Source organism: Nothobranchius furzeri, chromosome 1, assembly GCF_043380555.1.
Source record: "Nothobranchius furzeri strain GRZ-AD chromosome 1, NfurGRZ-RIMD1, whole genome shotgun sequence".
Lineage (NCBI taxonomy): Eukaryota > Metazoa > Chordata > Actinopteri > Cyprinodontiformes > Nothobranchiidae > Nothobranchius > Nothobranchius furzeri.
The window spans coordinates 90,553,438-90,563,313 of record NC_091741.1 but is presented as its reverse complement, the minus strand read 5'-3'; positions in this window follow the sequence as shown (position 1 = coordinate 90,563,313).

Sequence of the window (9,876 nt, the reverse complement as noted above, 5' to 3'; positions counted from 1 at the left end):
GCAGAAAAGATCAGCCAGTTGGAAATGTTTTCACAGACCTGCTTTCCATCACCGGAAGGGTAGCCAGCGGCTGCAACAGTCGTGCCGAGGCCTTTTTGGATTAAAAGGTGCTGGCTCCCTGGTCGGTCAACGTCGGTCATGGAAGGGAGTATGTGGCCCTCCTCGATCTTGGCTTGACCTGTTGATGTTCCTTTGGCTGCACCAAACATGGAATTCAGATCGTGAGTCCGAATTATCCAAACAAGATCGAATCAGATAAACTGTTTCAAATTGGGGTTAACTCTTAATGCGAGGACTCGACAGGACCACACCGACTTCCGGTTTCATGTAGAAACAAAACAGAGCTCTGAGTATACAGTAACTTTTGAGCGCTAATGGCTTAACAACTTTTAATGAGCGTCGATCATCTTTTGCTGGGCCCAGGTGGAATAGCTCAGCAGAGGTTTGCTTAATCCTTTAAGCGCCAAAGTGGTTGCTTCCGTCAGCACTAGTCCTCTAGCACCCACAGAACCTGCAACCAGACCTGGCCAACCTAGCTCACCAATCAGACTTCCACAAAGGGTTCTCTGCAGTATCATCCGTAAAGGTCCTACTGATAAACCTCACATTCCAGTGACCCTGGAGGGGGCGCTGGACTGTGAGGGTGTCTTGAATTCCGGTTCAGATCTCACCATCATGTTCAGCTCTCTCTGGGAGCAGGCCCGCATGGCTGCAGCTGCACGGGGTCGCGTCTTAGGACTCACGCCCTGCGCTGTGGGCATCCATCCTTACACTACAGGCCAAATGACTTTGTCAAACGTGGTGTCCATCAACTTCACAGTGGGAGACATGTTCGTGAGCCATCCAGCATTTGTAACTAACATTGAAGCGTTTCCCTTCGTGTTGGGAGGGGACCTGCTCCAACGCTTAAAGGCTGTCAATTCACTCGGTGATTGGACACTCCAAACTCGGTTGACTCAACCGACGCCCTTGGTGTCCCTTGAGCACCTCATTACCTTTTCAGGCGGTGTTAACCACAACGGTGCTGCCAGCCTGGTCCATCAATCCAGTACCAGTAAGGTCAGTGACATCCACAGAGTCTGCGTCGTCTCTCCTTCAGGACCACTCCACCCTGTGGTGGCAAAACCAACTACCCTGGTGGGAGTGGGCGTTTCCGGTGACACGCCACCTGAGTCTCCACACCCTGCGGTGTGGACACCACCTCCCAAAGGGGGGACTGATGGTGACGCTGATATTCCGGCTGAAGCCCAGTACCTTGCGGTGGGGACTCCACCTGCCGCAGGACAGGCTGATGTCACTGACACTACTGCACTACAGCAGGCGCTGGTGACCTCTAGCCCCGAGGTTGGTGACTCACCTACCAAAGGCAAGGTTGAATGGCGCTCTGAACTACTACTGATTTACCCCGATCTCTCTGACTGCACCTGTGCGTCGACCGAGGGCCCTCCAGAGCGCTTACCTGCGCCAAACCCTTGCAAGGCCGTGCCAGTCTACAACCTAAACCGTCCTTGGTTTCCATTTGCAGCTCTGACAAAGTACATTTTGTTAGTTACGTGCATCTGTCTGACAATGACCGCAGCTGAGGTTCATTCTGAGCCTCCTCTAACGCGTCTGTACGAACCTGGGCCCTCTTCGGGTATCCCACTCCGAGACCCCCCAGGTCTACTAATGACTAACTATCGTCTATTTACATAAAATATTTTTGTCAAATTCGACCCCGCTATGGCGTGTACCGATAAGATGACGAGTGCTTTCGGCAATCTCTCGGAAATGGGAGCCCGCTGGACTAGTACCCTTACACAGCATGCTGAAGCTGACATCCGTCACATGCTATTCCAAGCACTTAAATTCACAGTTTCTAACAGTGATCTTGCCGGTACCAGCATTAGGCCAAAGCGTTTCCTAGATGGACTTTTCTCAGTTGCTAATACAATTTGCAATCTTTTAAATTTCGGATTCTCTTCAGTCAACTCGATTGAGATTAGCAAAGTTCGTCGACATGTCAATGGGCTTAACAGAGAATATCCAGCTCTGCGTAAGCAGATACTGCAGCAGCGGCGTGCCTTGAGACAGCTGGGCACGTCTGAAAAACAGACTATGGTGGTACTCAACACTCATAGCGACATTTTGCGCTAAACAACTTCCGCTATGAACGAATTGCGTTCTTTGGTGGATGTTGATTATGCTCATACACAGATGCTGACCACTTGCTTGTCCGACTACGGTCGGGGCGTGAGCACCTCGATCGATACCCTCCTCATGGGGAGGATCCCTATGGCTCTTCAGACTCACTTGGCTTTCTCATTGGGCAGTGCTGTTACGTGTCAATCCAAGTGGTGCTCGCTGCAGAACCACAAAGGCGGAGCTGCACCAGAAGGTGGAGCTGCACCAGAGTCAGCCCCGCCCATTCCAGAATCAGTCCCGCCCATCCTATCGGAGTCAGTCCAATTCCTTCCAGTTGTCAGACTTTATAGCATTCTGGAACCAAAGAGGGTGTTATAGCTAAAAAATGCAAGATTGAGGAGGGAGTTGAGAAGTTAATTGAACAGTTTTTGTAAAGGTTCCATATAATTAAAAATCTAACTTTTGGAACTTTTAATCATGTTATATTGTCATTTCCTCATAAGAAACACGCCAAAGCCATTTTTGGCCTCATTCATGCATTTTCTTCCCATCTCAGCTTCAATTTGGTCTCCTCCCCCAAAGCGGGTCTGGTCTTGGTTCTCAAATCTGGATATTCTGTGAATTTTCTGACAAATTATTTCTGAAATGACTTCTACTGAGACACCGCCAGAAAAATCATACATCCCATCTACAAAGACACACCAAATAACATAATAAAATGTAACACCACCTAATTTTTATCAGATGTGGTGGTATAGTGGTGATGGTGTCATGTTGACATGCAGTTTTGCGCAGGTTCGCCTTCCAGCAGTGGAAATATTCTATAATCTCTTTTCCTCATTTCTAGCTACACTTGCCAGTACTATGTTTACAACAATTTATTGGTATGCCGTTTAACATATAATGACTAATGTGTTTTATTTATTTATTCATTCGTTTATTTAGCCAGTGTGAGTCCATCTGTGAGCAGAGTTTCAACTAAAATGCTGTTTAGGAACGACCAAATTCAAAGAACTTGTAGAGACATAAATATTTTGCTGAAAATGAACATTACAACTAAAATATGAACAAATTAAATGTTTCAGCTGGCTGAATAGATTGTTGCCGACCCCACTGAGAATCGAACCAGCATCAGCTGAGGGGAAAGCAAAATGTAAGTCAGAGGATCTTGCCACTGGACTACCAGAACCCACAGGGAGGGGTTATATGCTGTTGTACAGGACTTTTGTGAGAGCGGCTGTGGGCAGATATTCGCTACGAGAAACCTTTTTATTTCGGGATATATTCAGACTTTGTCATGTAGCAAGTTATATTTATCTTGTTTAATTGGAGCACAGAACATAGCATTGACGACTGTAAACTAGTAACAGCCGTAATTCATGTGGGTCAGGTCAGTTTGCGATAAAGTTGAAAACAAAAACGGAAGTCAGTGGGCTAGGCTGAGTTTGCGTGAATGGGCGGGGTTGACTCTGGTGCAGCTCCACCTTATGGTGCAGCTCCGCCTTTGTAGTTCTGCAGCGAGCACCCTCTCTGTCAATCCAGATGCTAGAGAGCTAGCTTTCATCATTGACTTACCTATTGTATCCAGATGACATCTACAGATTAAGGGATGTGGTAAACGTAGGTAATTGGGTTGACAACACTCATGTCAGGTTACATACGCCTCCGGTCGTCGCGTACCATGAGGACACGCCGCACGTCCGGTTGGTTCTGGATCTGTGCATGTGTTCGCTCACACGTGGCCTGCACTTCTTGTGTCCAGGCACACCTTTTCTGCGTGGCGGTGACACTGGTGTGTGTGGCATTGATGAGTTGTCGGGTGATTCCAAGTGTCCTATGACTGTGACTCCACGTTCACACGTGGTTCAAACTACTGCTGTTGTTGTTGGTGACCGTTGGTTTGTTAATACCCCTGCTCGTGAAGCTGATGTTTTCTATGAGCGTCACGGTGTGTCCACACGAGTTGTGCTTCCGTCCCAGACCCTATGGGTAACAGTTCCACGTAGTGCTACGGTCCATGTAGGTGAGGTCTCTCTATATTACTTGGATCCTGGTGAGCATAAGTCTGTTGTGGAGTTTTCTCCTTTCTATGATAACAACTCCTTTGCTCTGTCTCCAGCTACGGTGGATCGTGTTACATTCAGTGGTCCAACCATGGTTCAGGTTGGTGCAGTGAACAAGGTGCTGCATGAGTTATCGGCAGATTCCGGTCTCAGGTTTCAACCAGTGTCTTACTACTGGTCCTCCACTGATTCTATCGTGTTATTCACCACATGCTTCAATCTTTTTCTGTTAGTGGGGTTGTCATTTTTCCTTTTCCGTCACTTCTCAACACGGATGACCTCTCTAAGGGACTCGGTCCACAACTTCATGGCCGTCTGTCCCGTGCCCTCGTGCCGGTCGTCCGCGAAGTGCCGGTTGTCCGCTAAGCCCCGGCTGTCCAGATACCGCAACCTGCGCCGGTCGTTCCTCCACCTGCATCTCCTCCAGCACATCCCGTGCCTTCAATTAGGCCTTCTACCTCGCAAGTGGGGTGATCCCCATTTTACGTCGTCAGTCCCATGGTCCCGTTTAAGGTTACGCAAGTTTGTTTGTTCGTGTGTGTGCATGGTTGTCTTTCCTGTTTATACATGACGTGCAGACTTAGGTGATTTGAGATGAACATGTTGTGGGTTCCTGAAGTCAGGTAATCAGTTAGTTAACAGTAAAAGGGTTTATTCCACATATTGCTGTTATCCAAATTTGTTTTTATTTTCACTAATCACAATTCCTTATGGGTACATTCACATATAGGTTGATTACTAACTTCACTGATTTACATTTTTAGTGCTCTTTCACACTCATATATACTTTTCAATTGTTATTTACAGTTGATTGAGTGATAACTTTATGATTAACTTTGTTAATTTACCATTATGGGCTACAACCATTTTTGCCCTTCATTTTGATAAAATTTTTGCTTAGTGAAGTGATTCTATTTTTCCCCATACACGCAGTATAGGGTTTTATTACTTTATTCTTTTTACACCACTTTTTCCAGTACACGTAGTGTATTGCGTCCATTTCTTCACTTGGGCTCTATTCACATAATAGCTACACATAGTACATGCAGGTACTCTACTTTCTTTTTCTTTATTGATTTACATTAGATGCCATTTTGTTGTGTCTACATTGAAGTGCCCTGTGTTGTGCTCTCTCTCCTCTTCTGAGTTTCGCTGATGAGCCTCAATTCCTGTGGGTGGACCTATGATTCATCATCGGGTTTTACTCCTCCTGACTGGTGTTCCGGCTCGTAGGACCTAGACGTCCGTGATTCCAGCTATTGCTGCTGGGACACTTCGCTCACTGGGACCTTACCTGTTTGCTGCTCGTCTTCCTTCTTGGGATTACGTTAAGTGCAATTGCAAAGATCAATATACTATTTTGAAAATATTCCCTACCCATGGATATACAAAGTTTGCTCCTGCTTCAGATTATTCCCTCCACAAGGATATATTAATGATTTGCTGACTTTTGATTAAATGCCTTCAAAGGATTGCCCCTCCAAAGGAAATTAGCCCTTTTGGCCTCTGCTGGGGAAATTACATCAAGTATACTCAATGGAGACCCTCCAGGCCTCTGTTGTTCAACGCCAGGTGGTTTTTTCTGAAAAAAAATCTATTATTTCACTGTCACATTCTTGGTGCTATAAAGCAGTTTCCCTCTCAGGCGGTGCTGTATTTGGGCTGGCATACTCCTCACTCTCTACTGTCTTTTCCTTCTCAGGTTGTGCTGTCTTTGAGTTGCCTTTATTGGTTTGGCCCTCTCCCTGATCTGACCAGCTGGACTTGCCCATAACCTGTGTCTGGGCAAATAAGAAAAGCATTTTGCATTGTAAGGGGAAATAACTTCAAACCAAAGAATAATCCACAATAGAAATATTAGTCCATACTGAGCTAAATGTTCATGTGCACAACAACACCAATGGCTGTCATGTTTTCATTATGACACCTAGGCCTACTAGTGCTTTCCTGTGCAAACAACTCAGATCGTTGATTAGTGCTGTGAAGACAAAAAAAAAACTTGAAAATACGTTAAAAATTGATTCTGAAATTATTCTTATAACAAACTTTAACAACCAAAACAAATGATTCACAAGTGTCAGAATCAGTTAAATTATTTAACGTTGTTTGTCCTTTTCTTCGCTAGATTGGGAGGGAAACAGCTAGATAGCCACTTTAAGATGAAAAGGTTAATACAATTTTCCCAGTGAACTGTTACTCAGTGTTGGTTGCGTTATTTCATATCAGACATATATTTAATGTAACAGCTCAAAAAGCATTTTTAAAAGCATTGACCCATATCGATTTAAAATTAGAACAGATTGAATCAGACCGAATCAGATTATGATAATTGATTCGTACTCCTAGGAATCAGAGTCAAATCAATTCTTGAACTTTAAACTGATACACAGCACAAATGTGACAGTACTTGAACATATTCAAGACAGCACTAAATGCATTCATTCAAACTGTAGCTCAAAGTAACACATTTACACAGAAATTAAAGTTATAAATACCAACAAAATAGTTCTCCCCTCAGTAAACAATAAATGAATTGAAACAATCAATTTGATACCAAATTTGGCTATTAAACTAATTATTCCCTACAGGCTAACTTATATTTTGTGCTGAAATGATAAGTATCTCGTCTGTATTTACAATACAGCTAGTCTGTATCTCTATTTACAGCTCATTGGTCGAGAAAATGTTTACTGTTGCTATGACAACAGACAGCAGACATGTTGTTCAGTAAATCATTTGAACAGGCCGTAATATCCCAATAGGTGGGTTTCACATTCTATAATACCATTGCAGTTAGAGGCCAGGTTCCAGACAGTGCAACTCAATGGGAGAAAAGCTGTTTTTGGAAGAAATTTCTAAAAAGAAACTGTTCAAATGTTTTCCCTGAAGATTACTTTACAGTGATTGGATTCACAAACCTGGCATATTATTCATTGTATGTTGCTGAAAATCCTTTCTATTGGTCAACATCACGCGTGTTTTTTTGAATACTGTCTCCACTTGTACATCTTTAAGGGAAAATTAATTAGAGTTGCCCTCAGTCACCCCTGCTTTCCACCGGAGCCAGAGGAAAACTAATGAGAATGGAGATGAAATGGATGAAAATATCTGCAGTTTTCTAAATGGATGGCAAGTAAAATAAAAACTTTTTTTTTTTTTACTCTTTCTGCTTCATGTTAGCCTGTGATTATCAGATGTGTTGGGAACAGGACAACTGCATTAAAAACATCACGGTCGTGCTTCCCCCCTCAAGTTTCTCCTCCAGCCTCGGGTGGCAGGAGAAGGAGAAACTCTGACAGAAGGGAGAGTGACGGGCAGCGGGACAGTTCGACACACTTCTCCTCCATGATACAACAAACAATGAATCAGTTGGATCGTCCGGCATTGCCTAGAATAATGAGTTCTGATGATAATCCACGGAGTTTGAACATTAAATCGCTCCACCACGTCCACGGAGGAGCTGTTAAAAACCAGGTAAAGGAGCAGAGCGGAGAAGAGCAGGGGGCTGTTACCACAAATCTGCTTCATACAGCAGTGAATACATGTGTCTGATCACCATGTAAAATAATAAGTTTTGATGATAATCTGTGCAGAGCATTAAAATGATATCTTCTGATCTGCATGGGCGCTGCCGCGCAGCATTTGTGGCCGATGCGCCTCTCATAAGCGGCCGGTAGGAAGGGACAAGCAGCATAGTATGCGAGAATGTGCTGCCCAGTAACACGCTGCTGGTCCAGTCCGATGGAAAGGGGGTCACACTCACTGTTGAACTATGGGCGCTATAGAATGTTGTGAAGTCACATGAAACCAACCTAAAACTAAATCAACCCAAATATCAACACTCACAGCCTTTTTAGCTCGTATTACATGATGACAGCTATAGATATGAAACGTTTTGTACTTGTTATTGAACACACACATCATGCTTAAAAATGTAACCTAGCCAGCCCCGTGCTAATGCTACTTACTGTATGTGTCGCCCATGGTGTCGCCCCTTCTCCTGACGCACCAGCAGCACCTGGTGGGGTGGTGACTAAGGCCGGCCCAGGACCAAATAGGTCTGTCTTAGAACATTTAGCAGCTCCCACCTCTAGAGACTTCAATTTTTTTTGCCGCAACTTTTCTGCGCCACCCAAAGGTTTCTTCTTCTTCTCCATTTTCACATCAACCATCCGACCGCGGCACTGTCCAACCACTCCCGCCGGCAAGCGATGAGGTCCCGCCCACTCTGGTTTGTGCTGCCTGTAATTGACAGCCATGTCCCAATGCCCCGAACCAGTCAGCCGATGACAATGAGAAACAGACCAATAATACATCTTGATGTGGGCAACACACTGCTAGCGCTCGGTAACCTATTGGCTTGCTCAATTTGTAAGAAATCTGAGGGCGAGAGAGAAAGGCGAACAAAACGAATGGGTGAAATGAATGAAATAATTAATAAATGTCAGACCGTTCCGGCGGCCCCGCCCACATTGGGTTCGTCGGCCCACCGGGACGGCTTCCGGTGCACCAGATAGTTAGCCTGGCAAGCCAGACTAAATAAATGTATTATTTAGTCTGGCCACGCTCCATTGACGGCTCTCGGTTGCGGGGCGGGTTCTACCGTTGTCTTTCAAATGATCTCCGCATTCCACTGGACAATGAATGTAACATACTCTTGTTTCACTCTGTTGCATCATCCCACCCACCAGGCATATAGAGTGCCCTGATTGGCCCACAAAGCGGATAAAGCTCTGTGATTTGTTCACTAAGCAGATAGAGCACTATGACTGGCCCACCATCATGGACCAATCACAGCTCTTTATGTGTTTGAAACCCCTCTAGAGAGCTGTGATTGGCTAGCCAAAGTCCTGGTAGGAGCTGCTGAGGTTCCAATGGAGCATGCCTAGACCAAACTTTGCAAAGCAAGAATTTGGTCTAGTTCACTAGGCTACCAGATAGTCAGTCCACCCCTGGTTGTTGACATCTGGAAGATCACAGTTGGAGTCAACTTCAGGTACAAGTGCTTCTACAGGCACCACATCCAACCAGTGTGCAATGTTCACAGTTGCTGGTGTAGAGTCATCACGGCCTGTAGTAAAAGGTCTAACATTAGAATAAAGAGTAATACAAAATGCATACTTTATAAAAATAAAATATAAAACCAAACACTTGAGTTTATCGCCTTATTGGATAGGATGTGAAACTTTTAATAATCAATGTTATTAAATAATTTCCATTTTATTAAACTGCACTAGTTCCCATGAGAACAGGGCACCCGGTTGCGGCTCTTCGTGGACAAATTAGTTATTTAGTCGCTCCCCACCACCACTATTTTACAAATATGCAAAAAATATAAAAAACAAGCGAGTTTATCTGATGGCATACAGACTTCTGGAGTCTAACATCAAGCACTGTCAACCATCTCACCGAGCTGCAGTATTTCTGTGGTCAGGTCTCTCTCCGAGTCCGAGAGCTCCACAAGCGGTCAGCCCACACAGCAGACAGGCGCCACAGCGGTCAGAGATGCGCCGGGCTGACTGCTGGGGAGAACGGGTGGAAGAATGGAACACAGAAGTTTCCCTCCGAGAGCTCCACCAACATGTCACATTTCAACCCATTTTTATGTTAAATGCACTGGGTTTTACACCCATCAACATATACCCTATAAATTATTTTACCGTATTACATCTAAATTTCATGGTTAAAA